Below are 17,013 nucleotides of genomic sequence, written 5' to 3'. Positions count from 1 at the left end.
CATTCTACACAAGAAATAGGTTATTATATTAATCAAAACTACTTAATTGTGTTATGCCTGTGTGTATGTGTGTGTGTGTGGTAGCCACAGGCACTTCCTTCTAGGATCTAGACATCTTAGAATACGTCACAACTTTAATTGGTATCTCAGAACTCTTATAAAGAAAATTATCCTACTTAAAGTATACATATATTTTATATACATACATATACATATATGTACACACACACTAAGCATATGTGATAAGCTGAATAATGGCTCCCCAAAGATATCAGATCCCTATTCCTGGAACCTGTGACTATTATCTTATACAGAAAAAGAGGCTTTGTGGATTGATAAAGTTAAGAATCTTGAGATGGAAGGATTATCCTGGATTACCTGGATGGGCCCTAAATGGAACCACAAGTACCCTTATATGAGGGAGGCAAAAGAAGACTTGACTCAGAAAAAGAGAAGGCGAAGTGACCACCTCAGCAAAGAGAGAGATTTGAAGATGTTATGCTGCTGGCTTCAAAGGAGGGGGAAGGGGCCATGAGCCAAGAAATACAGCTCTAGAATATAGCTCTTTAGAGAGAGCATGGACCTGCCAAGCTTATTATTTTACAGCTCTGTAGGTTAGCCCATTGAAATTGACTTCAGATTTCTCACCTTTGGAATGGTAATAAAACAAGTATTTGCTATTTTAAGACACCAAGTGTAATTTGTTATAACAGCCATGGGAAACTAAGACAGCATGTTTTGGGCATATGACAAGAAAAGATGGGGAGAATCAAAAACTTGCAGCAAATTACTGTGCTAGGAATTTACAACCTAAGGAATTTGTCTTTGTTGTTATAAAAATGTCCCACTTTTTAGGGGACTCTAAAATTCACACATTAAAATCAACAAAATGCAGCCAGTACCAAAAAAAAACAAACCAAACCTGTTGCCATTGAGTTGACCCCAACTCATAGTGACCCTATAGGACAGAGTAGAACTGCCCCATAGGGTTTCCAAGGAGTGCCTGGTGAGTTCGAACTGACCTTTTGGTTAGTAGCCGTAGCTCTTAACCCCTACACCACCAGGGTTTCCACATAGCCACTAGGGTTTCCACATAGCCACTATAGGGATTCCCAAATGACTGTGCATGGAATGATACTGGTATAGGATCTTTTTATTGATCCTTGCATGAATTGAGCAAAGTAAAGACAATGTAATGAGTTTTCTCAAAATTAAAATTATTTAAATATTTCATTTATGTTGTATTTATATTATTTTTTTTAAACTATGTCATAATTTTAAGCAATAAGTTTCGAACAAGACAGGAAAATTAAAACCTAGCAACTGGCCCCATAGTTTTTTGGAACATTTACTGCTCTATTCGATCTAGAAGTCTAGTAACCATTTGCCTAATTTGGACAATCATGAAACAGTGCTTTCCTTATTAATTACATTAGTTACCTATTGCTGATGTAACAAACCACCACAAACTTGGTGGTTACAACAAAAACGTATTATCTTACAGCCGATATAACCATGTATCTGTACATTAGAAGTCAGGGTCTCAGTGGGCTAAAATCAAGCTTTCGGGAGGGCTGTGTTCCCCTCTTGCGGCCCTAGGGGAGAATCCATCTCCTCACCTTTTCCACCTTCTACATACCTCTTGCCTTCCTTGACTTGTGGCTCCCGTCTTGCATCTTCAAAACCAGTAGTAACGGATTGCATCCTTCTCACATCACATCATTCCAACTCCTCCTTTGTGTCTTTCTCTGACTCTTCTCTTCTGCCTCTCTCTTCCATTTTTAATAACCTTTCTGATTACATTACCCTTTTTACCTAGATAATCTGGGTGAATCTCCCTATTTTAAAGTCAGCTAATTAACAACCTTAATTCCATCTGCAACCTTCTTTTCCTTTTGCCACGTAACCTAGTGTATTCGTAGGCCCCAGGGATTAGGATGTGGATATCTTTTGTTTGTGCGTGTGTGTTTTGGTGTGTGGGGGTTAGTTCTGCTTACCACATTAACCAACCTAGCCTAAGCAGCAACTGAGACAGAAGTATCAGAGTTAATGTGGCTTAATTTTGATTTCATTGTAATGAACTATGAGCACTGGAATTGCTCGGACAACCTGTATACACACTGTAAAAGGTTTTGAAGCTTATTGTCAAATTGCTTTACAAAAACTGGGCAGCACAATCATTGAGCATCTACTTAAATATTACCTCTTTTTGGCCCTCCCTACTCTCCAAGAAAAAATGGAAGCAACAACTAAATGTCAGGCACTCTGCTAGACACTGGTGATAAATAATAAGGCAACAGACAAAGTCCCTGCCTTTCTATGAGTTTATAGACTAGTTAGTAAGCAGCCATTAATAGTCACTCTCAAATATGTTATGACAAACTGACTTACGTGATCCTTCTCCTATGCATCCATTGCACTTTGTATCCACCTCTTTTATGACAGTTGTCTTAATAACTTTAATATGCTTATCTTTATATACTTAAATATCTTTAATATGCTTATCTCTATTTCTTCTCACTAGACTGTAAGTTACTTGAGGACAGGGGTAAACATTTGGCACTATATTGCCTAAATGAGATCAGGACCTCCAGAATCAGACTACCTGGATCTGCAACCTGTCTCTACACTTATTATGTATCTTTGGACACTTCCTTAACCTCCCAATGCCTCAGTTTCCCAATCTGTAAAATGTTGATAGTTGCAATATCTTGTTGGGCTGCATGGGGATCAAGTCTCAGGGCATCTGAAGCACTGAGAATAGCGCTTGACATGTAGTAAGTGCTTAATAACTATTAGTTATAACCATCTTTGTAAACCTAGTGTTTACACATGTAAACAGTGTTTAGCACATTAACTGGTTGTTAGTTCGATATATAAATATACTTTGACATATTAGTAGTTCCTATCTCTCATTTAGCAATCATATTTAATCCTTTGGTAAATATGACTAATCTTTAATATTAATATTTGCTTTTACCATAATTCATGAAATTGAAGACTCAATTCTAAAACACATCTTTATTTTATGAACCTATAAGAAAAAAAAGTCAAATAAACAATGGCACTAACTATTATATCAAGTCAAAGATTTGATTCTAAGATGTATCATTCTTTTTTTGTGCTGTTAAGGAAGAAAAAATGCTGCCAGTTAAGCTATGACAAAATTTTTATCTCTTAGAATTTTTTACTTTATATTCATTTAAAGAATTTTCTTAAACTTACTTGGTCTTGTATTTTTATCATATATCACAACAGTATAAACAGCTATGGCCAATTCATGTAGTCATGGGCAATGACAACTACGTTAAAAGTGCTGCCTTTGCTCAGAGTGATTTAAGATATCATTGATTGGAAGGTACATTTTGATTTCAGTGATGTTAAAATGTTCATGGTAGAATCAATGAAATGCAATATATATACAATAGAGACAGCCTTAGAATATGATGATTTAGCATTCTTGATTCCCACTCTTCAGTAGTAACTGAGATGGTCCATGATGGAAGATGATTTCAGCTTGGCTGAGACACTTATTGCACATAGTTCCAGTCTGATGCACAGGACAGAGTTCCTGAGTTAGTGACTGAGCCTGGTGGGTTATGCACTCAGCTCATACAGCCCTGAGTGCACCCGTGCAGTAGCTCACACTCTCCTCACCACTCTAGCCTACATTTACGAATACGCAGAGATTTCCTATAGTCCTCATGAATGCTAGAAGTCTACTGTGGGCTGTTAGATATTTTTTAAAAGATGAATATTACCCAGAAAAAAAGGATGTTTAAAAAAAAACTTGCCTGAATAATTAAAAGTAGCTACTATTATTCAGGACTTACTGTGTGCTGGGCACTATGCTAAAGGCTCAATGAACATTACCTTCTATAATATCCCACAACTAACAACCTTGCACAAAGATATGAATTTCCTCCTTTTATAGATAGAAAATGTGAGTCCTGGGCTAAATAAGTGATGTGCTCAGGACACATAACTAGAAGAGGCAGAACTAGGTTTTAAACCCTCTTTTGTTTGAATCTAACCAATGTACTATACTGCCTTCCATATTAATTATATAGATTATATCTAAGAAAAAGAATGCCAACTTAACAAAATTATATTAAAGTTAGAATACCTTTTTCTGCCTTACTATAATTCATCTTTCTTTTTTCTTTTTAGTGTGTATTGATCTTTTTTTATTGTGCTTTAAGTGAAAGTTTACGAATCAAGTCAGTCTCTCATACAAAAAGTTATACACACCTTCCTATGTACTCCTAGCTGCTCTCCCCCTAATAAGACAGCACATTTCTCCTTTCCACCCTGTACTCCCTGTGTCCATTCAACCAGCTCCTGTCCCCCGCTGCCTTCTCATCTCACTTCCAGACGGGAGTTGCTCACATAGTCTCATGTGTCTACTTGAGCCAAGAAGCTCACTCCTCACCAGTATCATTTTCCATTTTATAGTCCAGTCCAATCCCTGTCTGAAGATTGGCTTTGGGAATGGTTCCCGTTTTGGGCTAACAAAGGATCTGGGGACCCATGACCTCCAGGGTCCTTCTAGTCTCAGTCAGACCATTAAGTCTGGTCTTTTTACGAGAATTTGAGATCTCCATCCTGCTGTTCTCCTGCTCCAGAAGGGATTCTCTGTTGTGTTCCCTGTCAGGGCAGTGATCGGTGGTAGCTGGGCACCATCTAGTTCTTCTGGTCTCAGGCTGACGGAGCCTCTGGTTTATGTAGACTTTTCTATCTCTTGGGCTCATCTTTACCATATGTCTTTGATGTTCTCCATTCTCCTTTGCTCCAGGTGGATTGAGACCAATTGATGCATCTTAGATGGCCATTTGCTAGTGTTTAAGACCTCAGATGCCTCTCACCAAAGTGAGATGCAGAATGTTTTCTTAATAGATTTTGTTATGCCAATTGACCTAAATGTCCCCTGAAACCATGATCCCCAAATCCCCATTCCTGCTACTCTGGCCTTCAAAGCATTCGGTTATATTCAGGAAACTTCTTTGCTTTTGGTTTAGTCTAGTTGCGCTGACCTCTCCTGTGTTGTGTGTAGTCTCTCTCGTCACCTAAAATAGTTCTTGTCTACTATCTAACTAGTGTAATTTATCTTTCTTACCAAATAATGTTTATCCTATAATAAGATACCTCAGGAAAACATACTTTATGAAAAACATACTTCAGGAAAACACACCTTAAGGAATAACAGCACAAAATATGCATTCATAATTTCTTTCCTGGACTGTAAATGGCTAAAATCAGCTTCCCAAGGACATCCGTTCCATTTCCAACTATCATTTTAAAAGTATTCATTCAATATCATGACTACATAATAATATATACATTTCATATTTTTGAATTAAATGTTTTTGCTTAGTAGTTAGTCAAAACTACTTTCAAAAAATTTCACTAAATTAAAAATAGTTATTACATATTGAAATGTAGGAGCAACTTATATCAATGGTGTATTTCAGTCTTAATAAATAACACTTCTATAATCTGAAAATTTACTCTTTCATACAGTAAATGGAACTAAAGTTATGATTTTAAAAGGAATAGAAAAAAAATTAGCCTAGTAATCTCTTTACATATCATTGGTCTACAGCAATTTTAGCAGTCACCGACTTTCAGTCTTTGTCTTAGTCATCTAGTGCTGCCATAACAGAAATACCAGAAGTGGATGGCTTTAACAAAGAGAAATTTATTTCCTCACAGTCAAGTAGGTTGTAAGTCCAAATTCAAGGTGTCAGCTGCAGGGGAAGGCTTCCTCTCTCTGTCAGCTCTGGAAGAAGGTCCTTGTCCTCAATCTTCCCATGGTTGAGGAGCTTCCCAGGCACAGGGACCCTGGGTCCAAAGGACGTGCCCTGCTCCTGGTGCTGCTTTCTTGGTGGTATGAGGTCCCCAAGCTTCTGCTTGCCTCCCTTTCCCTTTATCTCTTGAGAGATAAAACGTGGTGCAGGCCACACCCAAGGGAAACTCCCTGTACTTTGGACCAGGGTTGTGACCTGGCTAAGGGTGGTGTTACAATCCCATCCTAATCCTCTTTAACATAAAATTGCAGTCACAAAAGGGAGGACTACCACAGAATACTGGGAATTGTGGCCTAACCAAGCTGATACACACCTTTTTGGGGTGACATACTTCCATCCATGATAGTCTTTAATAAATGGACTTTCTTTTCCTACAGTTTCTCCACATCACTGATTCTCAGCATCTCTACCACCAACTTTTATAAAGCAGAGGTTCGCAGCCTTGAAGTATATTTGAATAACCTGAGAGAGCTTTTAAAAAATACTAATGCCTGGGTGCCACCCCCAGAGTTTATGTTTTAATTGATCTGGAGTGTGACCTGGGCTTGAAGGTTTTTAAAAGCTCCCCAGATAATTCTAATGTACAGCCAAAGTTGAGAACCACTTATGTAAAGGATTAGATAATAAAAAACACATATGTGGATTTGAGAAAGAAGGCTGGCTGTAATGGCTTAACATGGATACTTTTGAATCAACTACAGATTTCCATGTATATGTTATATCTGTTCTTATAACACCATAGATAATGGAGACTAAGTTATGCTGCCAAATACTCTAGGCATTTCACGGACCAAAAAATATAACCAGATCATTATCTTATTGTAACTCTGCTTCTGAAATTATCTTGTTTCTGAAATTCTGTAAGAAATTTGTGATTGGATCATAAAAAAAAAAAAAAAAAAAAAAACCTGCTTCCTTTGAGTCAATTCTGACTCATAGCAACCCTACAGAAAAGAGTAGAGCTGTCCCATAGGGTTTCTAAGGCTGTAATCTTTATGCGAGCAGACTGCCACATTTTCAACCCACAGACAGGCTAATGAGTTCGAATCACCGACCTTTCGGTTAGCAGCTGAGTGCTTAACCACTGTGCCACCAGGGCTCCTTGTTTGGATCATAGCCCCAGAATATTCAATAGTGCTACTGTCTTGGGGGAAGAGAGTGGGAGTGTGTGGAGTAAGGTTTAAAATTTATAACTTACCATCTTGGGCAATAATCCTGGCCAAGTTTCTTAAAAGACAATTTGACACACTAATAAAACTTCTGCCAAAATAACCATTTGCAGAGCCAGAGTAACTTTAGGTATGATAAACTGGCCCCAATGCATGAACTCATGAAACAAACAATTGTAACAGGCTATCTGTACTTCTGATATTGCTGTTTTCTCTAAAAACACACGTAGAAGAAAGCAACATTTTGTACAGCAAGTGGTAGAGATGCAGCTAGGCCCCAAGTAATAATTTCTATTTGTACAGGATCTTATAATTTTTATAAACCTTCTTCACAATAAAGGTCTTTATTTGGTTACTATGGTAATTTAAAGTCACCTCACTTCTTGGTAATATTTTTTCTTAAATAAATGTTTTTATAGCTCAAGTAGTGTAGTACTGAGGTAATTTAAAATAAAATCCATGATTGTTTGATGAGAAGCAATCATGATGCTGTCAAGAAGGATAAGGTAAGTCACCATGATGTTTATATCTTGTATTATTGCAGTTTCTAATTAGCATATTTACCTCTAGTTCAGACTCTACATCATTATACATCAATACTCTACTTTATATAGCTCCTTAATGTTATGTCTTCTAAATAGACAATTGGCAACCGCAATAGCAAACAGTCCGTGAGAGGAAAATATGACCTCTTAAGAGGAAAGTGTCGTCTACTGGGACTTGATGTCAGGTAATGAATATTCATTAAAATAAGCATCTGTTACTTCCACAAGCCACTGCAGTAAATCAGTTTTAAGACGCTATACAGAGATGAATATCACATCACCTTCTCTTACCCCAAATCGATCTCTTTAAAACAGGATCCCCTTCGCTTGGATTTTACATCACACGTACACATTAAAATACATTGCAGCTGCTTAGCTCAGGCAAGATAGAGCCCATGTGTAAACTCTGGGTGTTAGTTTCTGATACTGGTTTTTAGTTATTTTATGTTCACAGCATGCAGATTAGGTGTTTTCAAGTTATGTGGTTGTGAATGCTGTAATGTTGATCTTCATTTTCAGTGTCTTTAACAAATACGTGCCTGTTCTTGTAGCAAATTGGCTACCTATACACACTCATACAACACACATATATATGTATATTTCTATGTACATATATATGTAGATATGTGTATATATATGTATATATGGAAACCTTGGTGGGGTAGTGGTTAGGAGCTACGTCTGCTAAACAAAAGGTTGGCAGTTCAAATCCACCAGGTGCTATTTGGAAACTCTATGAGGCATGTCCCGTAGGGTCGCTATGAGTCGGAATCGACTAGACCGCAACAGGTTTTTTTTTTTTTTTTGGTTTATATGTGTATATGTATATGCCTACATATATATGTATATAATGTGTGTATATATATATATGTATATATGTTTTTAGTTGCCATCAAGGCTGGTCCCTGACCCATGGTGACCCCACGTGTTGTAGAGTGGAATTGTTCCACAGAATTTTCTTGGCTATAAACTTTATAGAAGTAGTTTGTGAGGACTTTTCTTCTGCAGAGCTGCTGGGTGGTTTTGAACTGCCAACCTTTCGGTTAGCAGCAGATCAAAAACCATTTGCATCACCCAGGATCATTATGTATATATATATATATATATATATATATATATATATATATACAGACACATGTATCTATATACAGACACATGTATCTATATACAGACACATGTATTTATATACATACACACATACGTATGTACATATACATATATATTTGCACTCTTTTTTACTAATTACAGTCAGTATACTCAGAGAAATCATTAAAATGTATCCTAGGTACAGATTGCTTTGTGATGCTGGGAATTTTCACCAAACAACTCCTATTAATAACTCAGTATTATTTTTCTGTATTCACCTAGTTAAACACACAAATACAACATCAATGTTTAGTATTCTTTTCAGAAACCCAGAAATTTCAGCATTGTATAAACTTAACCTCCCTTAGATACACATGAACTTCTTGCTTCCATTAAAAAGAGTCTAATTAAAGTAACAATATTCTTAAATATAAATTTGGGGATATTGTCAGAATTTAAAGGAAAATGCTAAATTTCAATATAAAATGCTTTGTATTTAAAATACGACTATCTCTTCTAATTTGAAGTGATGGAACATTGGAATTTACTTTCATCATCTCATATACTTTGGGAGGCTTTTCTTCTATTAACAGCTACTGACCTACATGTCCCAATAAGGAACAATTTTGAAGATTTTTTTTTAATGGAAGTTGAGAGATAATTAGATGATATAAAAAATGTAATAAGTATAATAACTTAAAATTTAAGTCAACGTTATAACCAGCTAAAAGGAATAGTAGAGAAAATGGAAAAATAGACAAGGGAAGAGAATGGCATAAAGAAAGAGACTGAACTGGAGAGACTGGTAGAAGAAAAATTGCCAAGAAGGACCACAAGTCCTTTCTGATTTTTACAAGAACTTCATCATATGTCTCTTTTTCATCAGTTTCTGTCAACAGCACCATCCAAAGATTGTTCAAAGGCAACCCCTCTCAGACACCTAAAACAACAATATTTCCCCCCTCTTTTCTAGCTGCCAATGTCTCTAGCCTGTCCCAGAGTTCCCAATTCTTCTCTTCCTACCATGGGGCCAATGCTATTAATTCCTTCTCCTGCCTCCCAAGCTCTCACTCAGAGCCACTCATTTATTCAAAGGCGGCAGAGCATAGCAGCCAAGAGCATAAGCTCCAGGGCCAGAGGCCAGCATTCACTAGCCATGTGACCTCAGGCAAGTTGCTTTATCTCTTTGTGACTCTGTTTCCTTGTCTGTAACATTAATGTATAGTAATAGTACCTGCCTTATTGGGGCTATTGAGAGGATTACATGAGCCAATGAATATAAAAGACAATAAAAAAAGACAAGTGAGCTCCAACAGGGTGGTAGGCACTGGTGATACAGCAGTGCTGGCAGGGAGTGGGTGAAGAGACCAACAATCTGAATAAACTCTGAACTGTCTCCTAAAAAGTGGATACCAAAAAAAACACACAAAAAACCAAAGCTCTCGCCGTGGAGTCGATTTCGACTCATAGCGACCCTAAAGGACAGAGTAGAACTGCCCCATACAGCTTCCAAGGAGTGCCTGGTGGATTCGAACTTCTGTCCTTTTGGTTAGCAGCCATAGCTCCTAACCACTATGCCACCAGGGTTTCTAAAAAATGAATAACTTGTCACAATATGAAAAATAACTCAACTGCTGCTTTTTAACCATATAATTATCTTGCGCTAGAGCCTGTTTTCCATCTACTTAACCAGTGCCTAACTTCTGCAGAGTTGTTCCGTGTATGCGTGTGTAATTTAGATATATAGTTATATATGTTGAAGGACATTCCATCTACATTCAAAAATGCAGTTTTCTTCTTTGTTGAATAAGTGCTCAGTATTTGTTTCTTGAATAAGCATATATATCCCTTTTTCACCTCTGGCCTCTTTAATGTATTTGAGTGTGGTAGAAGCACAATTCAAACAGGCTGCTCATTATATGAAGAGTAAATTCTACCTTTGTTTTTGAGGCAGGAAGTTCTCCTGCTTGGGCCTTGAGGTCCTCCCTCTCAGACCATCCTCCTAGATTGTAAACTCTTCAGGGCAGAGACTGTGTCCTGTCTTTTTTGGTCCATATCCTTTAGCATTATGGTTTGTCCTTTAAAAGATACCGATCATGTTTGTTAAATGAGTAAATAAATTCTCAGATATAAACATAACTGTGTTTTTTTTTTTATTTCGATTTTTCAGTTGTGTATATGTATAGGAAATGACCATAAAGTTTAGTTACAGACTTTTTTAAAAGAAATTTTTCTAGGGACAAGAGAAAAAAAATGTAGAATTAACCTGACCAGAAAGTCAAAATCTCACCTGACGTAAACAACTTTATTTAAAAAAAAAAAAAGACATAAAATATTTTCTCTACAAAATTCCACTTAAATTGATGACTGGTTTAGATGCCTATATATTCATGTAGCCAAAATAACTGTGTGGGGGAAGGGGAGAAAACTTGGTATGATATCTTTTACATAAGAAAGACACTCAAATTATTTAAAAGCCAACTTAAATTTTAACAGTAAACAATTTGTGTGGATACAGTGGATATAGTCTTAATGCTGGCATAAGTCTTGCCATTAAGCATGTTTAATGTTTAGATGAAAGGTACCAGCCATGTTGGAGTCCTGGGTGGTATAAATTGTCAATGCACTTGATGACTAAAAGGTTGACAGTTCAAATCCACCCAGAGGTACCTTGGAAGAAAGGCTTGGCGATCTACTTGAAAAATCAGCCATTGAAAACCCTATGGAGCACTGTTCTACTCTGACACACATGGGGTTGCCATGAGTCAGGGTCAACTTGACCCAACAACTGTTTGTTTACCAACCGTTAGCTAATTCAGTTTGTTCAACAGCACTTATTTATACAATAGCATAAATTACAGGGATTCTAGAGTTAGAAAGGACCTTCAGACTCCTTCATTTACTGATGAGGAAACTGGCATCCAGAAGGCTGAAGCAATATAACCACAATTAGAACCCAAGATGTCAGGTTTTTGGACCAGTGAACACAATGATCTGATTAAGTGCTAGAGAAAGTTAGACCAAATATTGAAGTTTTATTTTCTGTCAGTCTTTTTAAACACATCTGACAATGATTCTGAGACTGGTTGAGGTTGATTGATTTTAATCGTAATTGCCAGAAAGCATTTAGTCTTATAGAACACATAATCTCTTCTATGTAGATTTTTCATTAAACACGTCAGAAAAATTTTACTACCCCAATTTTTTTTTTTTTTAAACAAGTCCTTTAGTCCAATATTCATTCTCTGACCAAGGTTCTATGAAAAGTTTGGTGAGAAAATGTGGTCATTGTCCTCTCTGACATCTGTCTCAAAGGTTAGGGTCCCATAGTAAATACCCATAATTTATTTAAATGTATGAACCTATCATCCTTTAACTTCTCTAAATAGTTCTGGACTCCTGTATGGATAGCCCATGCAATCTTTCAAGAAAATTGGTCCCATAAATACATTAGGCAGTGTGAAAAGATCATTTTCTTGTTGCTGTTTTTGTTATTGTATAACACATCCTTCAGTTGGCTTTGAGTATGGTTATCCATCCATTGGTTAGCCATCCACTCATTCTTTCTTTCAGGAATTACTAATTACATGCCAGGCTTCTGACTCATGGCAACCTTGTGTGTCAGAGTAGGCCTGTGCTCCACAGGGTTTTCAACAGCTAATTTTTTGGAAGTAGATCTCCAGGCCTTTTTCTGAGGTGCTTCTGGGTGCACTCAAACCTCCAACCTTTTGTTTAGCACCCAAGAATATCAACTGTTTACACCACCAAGGGACTCTGCCAGGCACTGTCCTAGGCATAAAAACCAGATATGGTCCCTGCCTTCATTTTAGTAGGTAAGGAAAAATATTAAGGAAATAATCACACAAATATTTACATATAAATTGTGATATGTATTATAAAAAATTTATAGGTGTTTTGTTGTTAGGTGCCATCAAGTCGATTTTCAACTCATAGGAACCCAATGAGATGGAGCAGAACTTTCTCATAGGGTTTTCTAGGCCACAGTCCTTATGGAAGCAGATCGTCAGATCTTTCTCTCAAGGAGCCACTGGGAGGGTTTGAACCACCAACCTTTCGGTTACCAGTTGAGCGCATAACCATTTGTACCACCAGGGCTCCTTATAAAAGGTGTTATGAATGACTATGACAGAATTATCAAATTTATATCACCATACTAGAGGTCTGTTTCATGCTTATGAACAAGGAGGAGGAAAAACTGCTACGGTTACAAGAACTTTCTGATGACTTTCTTCAGACAATCTCTACAGGAACTGGTGACTTGGGAAACTGGGCTATATGCCCTGGTGGATATGACAGAAAAGTGGGACAGGGTCAGCATTCCAAAGTTCTCCCTCTAATTCTGTCAATAGCTAATTTTAAGACTTTAGGGAAGTCATTTTTAGTGTTTCTGAGCCTCAATTTCCTTGCTTGAAGAAGTCTAATACTTCAACTTCTTTTCCTGGATTATAAGGGCAAGTATTAGGTGACCATTACTCTACAAGCACGAGAGGGATATGCCTTCCAGCCCCACCAGGGACACACTGAGTATACATTTAGTAAAAATTATATATTACTTTTCTACCCACTATAACTCTGTGATGTTTTTACTTTATATATAGAATTCTTTTGAGATACAACATATTACATAGGCACTTTGGCATTTTACTAGTCATACCTTTGAGATCTTTTATAAATTATGACAAGCCTCAAGGATAGACCTATAAAAAACTCAAGTATAATGCTCAATATAGAAATATATTATTTTAAAATATTTTATTTTACTTCTTTGTCATAAAGATATTCAACTGAAATGTAAATTTGTTCATCATGTCAAATACAAACTGCTTTATTTGCAGCCCCAAATGAAAGTATTGTTCCTTAGTGATTCTCTTCCAATTAGATGCCCACTTGTGCAAAACAGAAAAAGTAGCCAGAATCACAAGGAAATAGGCACCCTTAACCCAACATAATTATGTTTGTGTATTATTTCACAAATTCTTTTACAGTTTTTTTTCAAACAATCATTTTGTGTGTACAATTTTGTTTTCTGAAGTATAAAGCACACATTTAACCTGATTTTACATATGAGATACTGTAAAGCATCTCAGAAAAATTTAAGTGTATACTGTTAAGTAAAAATATCGGTTAAAAAGATGATGTTCAACATCTGGTAGTCTCGTTAGCTAGGCAGGACATGAGCTGATCCCATAGAAAAGGATTCACCAATGAGGAGGGATTGATGGTAAAAATGATAGTTATTATATTCACCATTTTATATTCATATATCACATTCCATCGAGTGAATGGACCATAATTTACTAAAGCATAACCCTTATGTTGGATAGTTAGAGTGGTTTACACTTTTACGTAGTATAAATTACACTGGGATAAACATTGTCAGGCATATGGCATTTTTTAACATTTTGGATTATTTCCTTAGGATAGAGTCCCAGAAGTAGAATTAGTAGGTTAAAGGGTACAAACATTTTTATGGCTCTTGAAACACATTGCCAAATTGCTTTCCAAAAAGGTTATATCAATTTACGATGCCACCAGCAATATAGGGAAATACCCTTATAATACTCTTATGGTTATTTGGCATTATTTAGTTTTTAGATTAGTACTTCATTTTAATATACATTTCTTATGTTTTTAAAGCAATGATGAATATTTTTTTCTACATACTGTTTAATATCCTTGAATTTCTAACATGTTCTTTGGCTATCTATGATATTTTGGTATATTTATAGTCCACATACAGAATTACATGGGCTATATATATTAATCATAGCACAAGCTGTTTTGTTTAGTCTGTTGTTTCAACTTGGTGTACATGTGTACATGAGCATGGGGAGGCATATTGAGGATTCAGTTTTTGTACCTAGTCAAATACATGTTTTCTTCTGTGACTTATTTTCTGTTATTTTTTAGCATAGCATATCATGACTTCTTTCTATCAATATTAAGTACTCAATTATATTTACCCTTATTTATCTAAGGTTGTTGTTATTAGGTGCCATGGAGTTGGTACCAACTCATAGTGACCCTATGTACAACAGAATGAAACGCTGTCTGGTCCTGCACCATCCTAAAGATCGTTGCTATGTTTGGGCACATTGTTGCAGTCACTGCGTCAATCTGTCTCATTGAGGGTCTTCCTCTTTCTCACTGATCCTCTACTTTACCAAGCATGATGCCCTCCAGGGACTGGTCCCTCCTGATAACACGTCCAAAGTATGTGAGATGAAGTCTTGCTATCCTTGCTTCTAAGGAGCATTCTGGCTGAACTTCTCAAACAGATTTGTTTGTTCTTCTGGCAGTTCATTACATTCAATATTCTTCGCCAACACCGTAATTTAAAAGCGTCAATTCTTCTTCTATCTTCTTTATTCATTGTCCAGTTTTCGCATGCTTATGAAAACTTTTCTAAGGACTGACTTTTTAAAAACTTAACTCTTGAATCCATGTGTAATTTATGCAGATGTATGATATAAGGCATGGTTCTAAGTGATTTCTTTCCACATTGATAACTTTATGCTGGTTGCTGTTGAGTTAATTATGACTCACGGTGAACCCATGTGGGTCACAGTAGAACTGTACTCTATAGGACTCGAATCTCCAACCTTTTGGTTAGCAGCCAAGTACTTAACTGCACCACCCAGAGGTGCCTATTGGTAACTACCAAGAAACCAAACCCATTGCTATCAACTCAATTCTGACTCATAGTGACCCTGTAGAACAGAGTAGAACTGCCCCTTAGGGTTTCCAAGAAGCAGCAGGTGGATTCAAACTGCTGATCTTTTGGTTATCAGCCATAGCACTTAACCACTGTGCCACCAGAACTATTTACCTCAATATCATTAATTGCATAATCCTTCTTTTTTCCCCTTGTTCTAGGTAATGCCACATTTGATCCATATTAAATTATCTAATTCTTGGTTACTTCTGTTTCAGTGATCTATTTGTCCTGGAGCCAGAACTTATTGTTTTAATGTGGAGTTCCCTCAAATGGCTTTTTCAGAATTTCATAAATGATCTTATAAATGATCTTGCCTATTTTACTGTACATCAACTTAAAATTTTTAACCAATTCTAAAACATTTGGTTTGATATTTAATTTTTTAATTTATATAACTTAAAAAAACCATTAAAACAAAACAGGATTTATTTTCACTAAATCTACCCCTCTGCATTTATTCATATTTTTTCCTTATTATAAAAGTCATACCTGCTTATTAAATAAAATTATAAAAATACTGAATATAGAAGGAATAAAAAGAGTTATTCATAATCCTTCTAAAATATAAACATAGTTAACCTTTTGGAGTATTTTCCTTTTAGACATTTTTGTCTTACAAGTTGTAAAGATATAGTGTATATTCATTCAACAAATATTTATTTTTTATTGAGCATTTTGTGCCAATACCTTGCTAGGCATTGAGCCAAGCTTTGACTTAATAAGAATGAATAAAATAGACAAATCCTGCCCTCATTAACATATTATTATAATCCTTTTTTATATTATTGAGTACTTCTCATATATATTATTTCAATAGCTACAAATTTCACAGTGTAGATTAATCAGTTTGTTTCCTCATTTTCCTACAGTTGGATGTATCTGAATTTTCAATGTTATTTTTTCCATACTTGGAAGTTCTCTTAAGCTACATCTCTAGAAATAGAATAACTTGATCAAAGAGTATGAATGCACTTAATGCTCTTGAGTCAAATTTCCAAATTGATTTTCAAAAAATTTTACCAACTTACTCTGCCACTGGAGAGAGATAAGGGTGATTTTTTTTTTAACCAATTTTCCAGCAGTGATTACAATCACTAAAAATTGTTTTTGCTATTTTGATAGGTATTTCATTTTAATTGCCTTTTTTTTTGATAATTAGCAAGTTTGAATTTTTTTTTGAATGACATTTAATAAATGTGTTGCGTTTAAAAATTTTCTGCTCATGCCTTTTGTCCTATCAAGGTGCTCATGTTTTATTTCATCAGAAACAGCCTGAAAAAAAAAGAAAGGAGTAAAATGAAGGGATATTGAGAAAAGTTACTGAGTAGGAAAGATAAATCTAAAATCAACAAACCAAATTAATATTTATTCTACATCTATTATGTGTGAAGTATGTTGCTGGTCATGGTGGGTGTCTTAGGCTGAGATCTCTAGAGAAACAAAACCAGTAAAAAAAATGTACATCAAGGAAATGGCTCACACCATTGTAGAGCCTGGAATGTCCCAAATCCATGGATCAGGATAAAGGCTTCTCCTGATTCACATAGCTGCAGGGGCTGGCTACCCAAGATTAGCAGGTCTGAGAGCAGGGCTCTTGCTCACAGTCTGTGAAGATCAACAAATCCCAAGATCGGTAGGCAAGACCACAAGCCTTCTCTTAATGCACG

The sequence above is a fragment of the Loxodonta africana genome, chromosome 6 (genome assembly GCF_030014295.1).
Source record: "Loxodonta africana isolate mLoxAfr1 chromosome 6, mLoxAfr1.hap2, whole genome shotgun sequence".
Taxonomy (NCBI): Eukaryota; Metazoa; Chordata; class Mammalia; order Proboscidea; family Elephantidae; genus Loxodonta; species Loxodonta africana.
The sequence above is the reverse complement of the archived record's forward strand: the minus strand, read 5'-3'. Positions refer to the sequence as shown.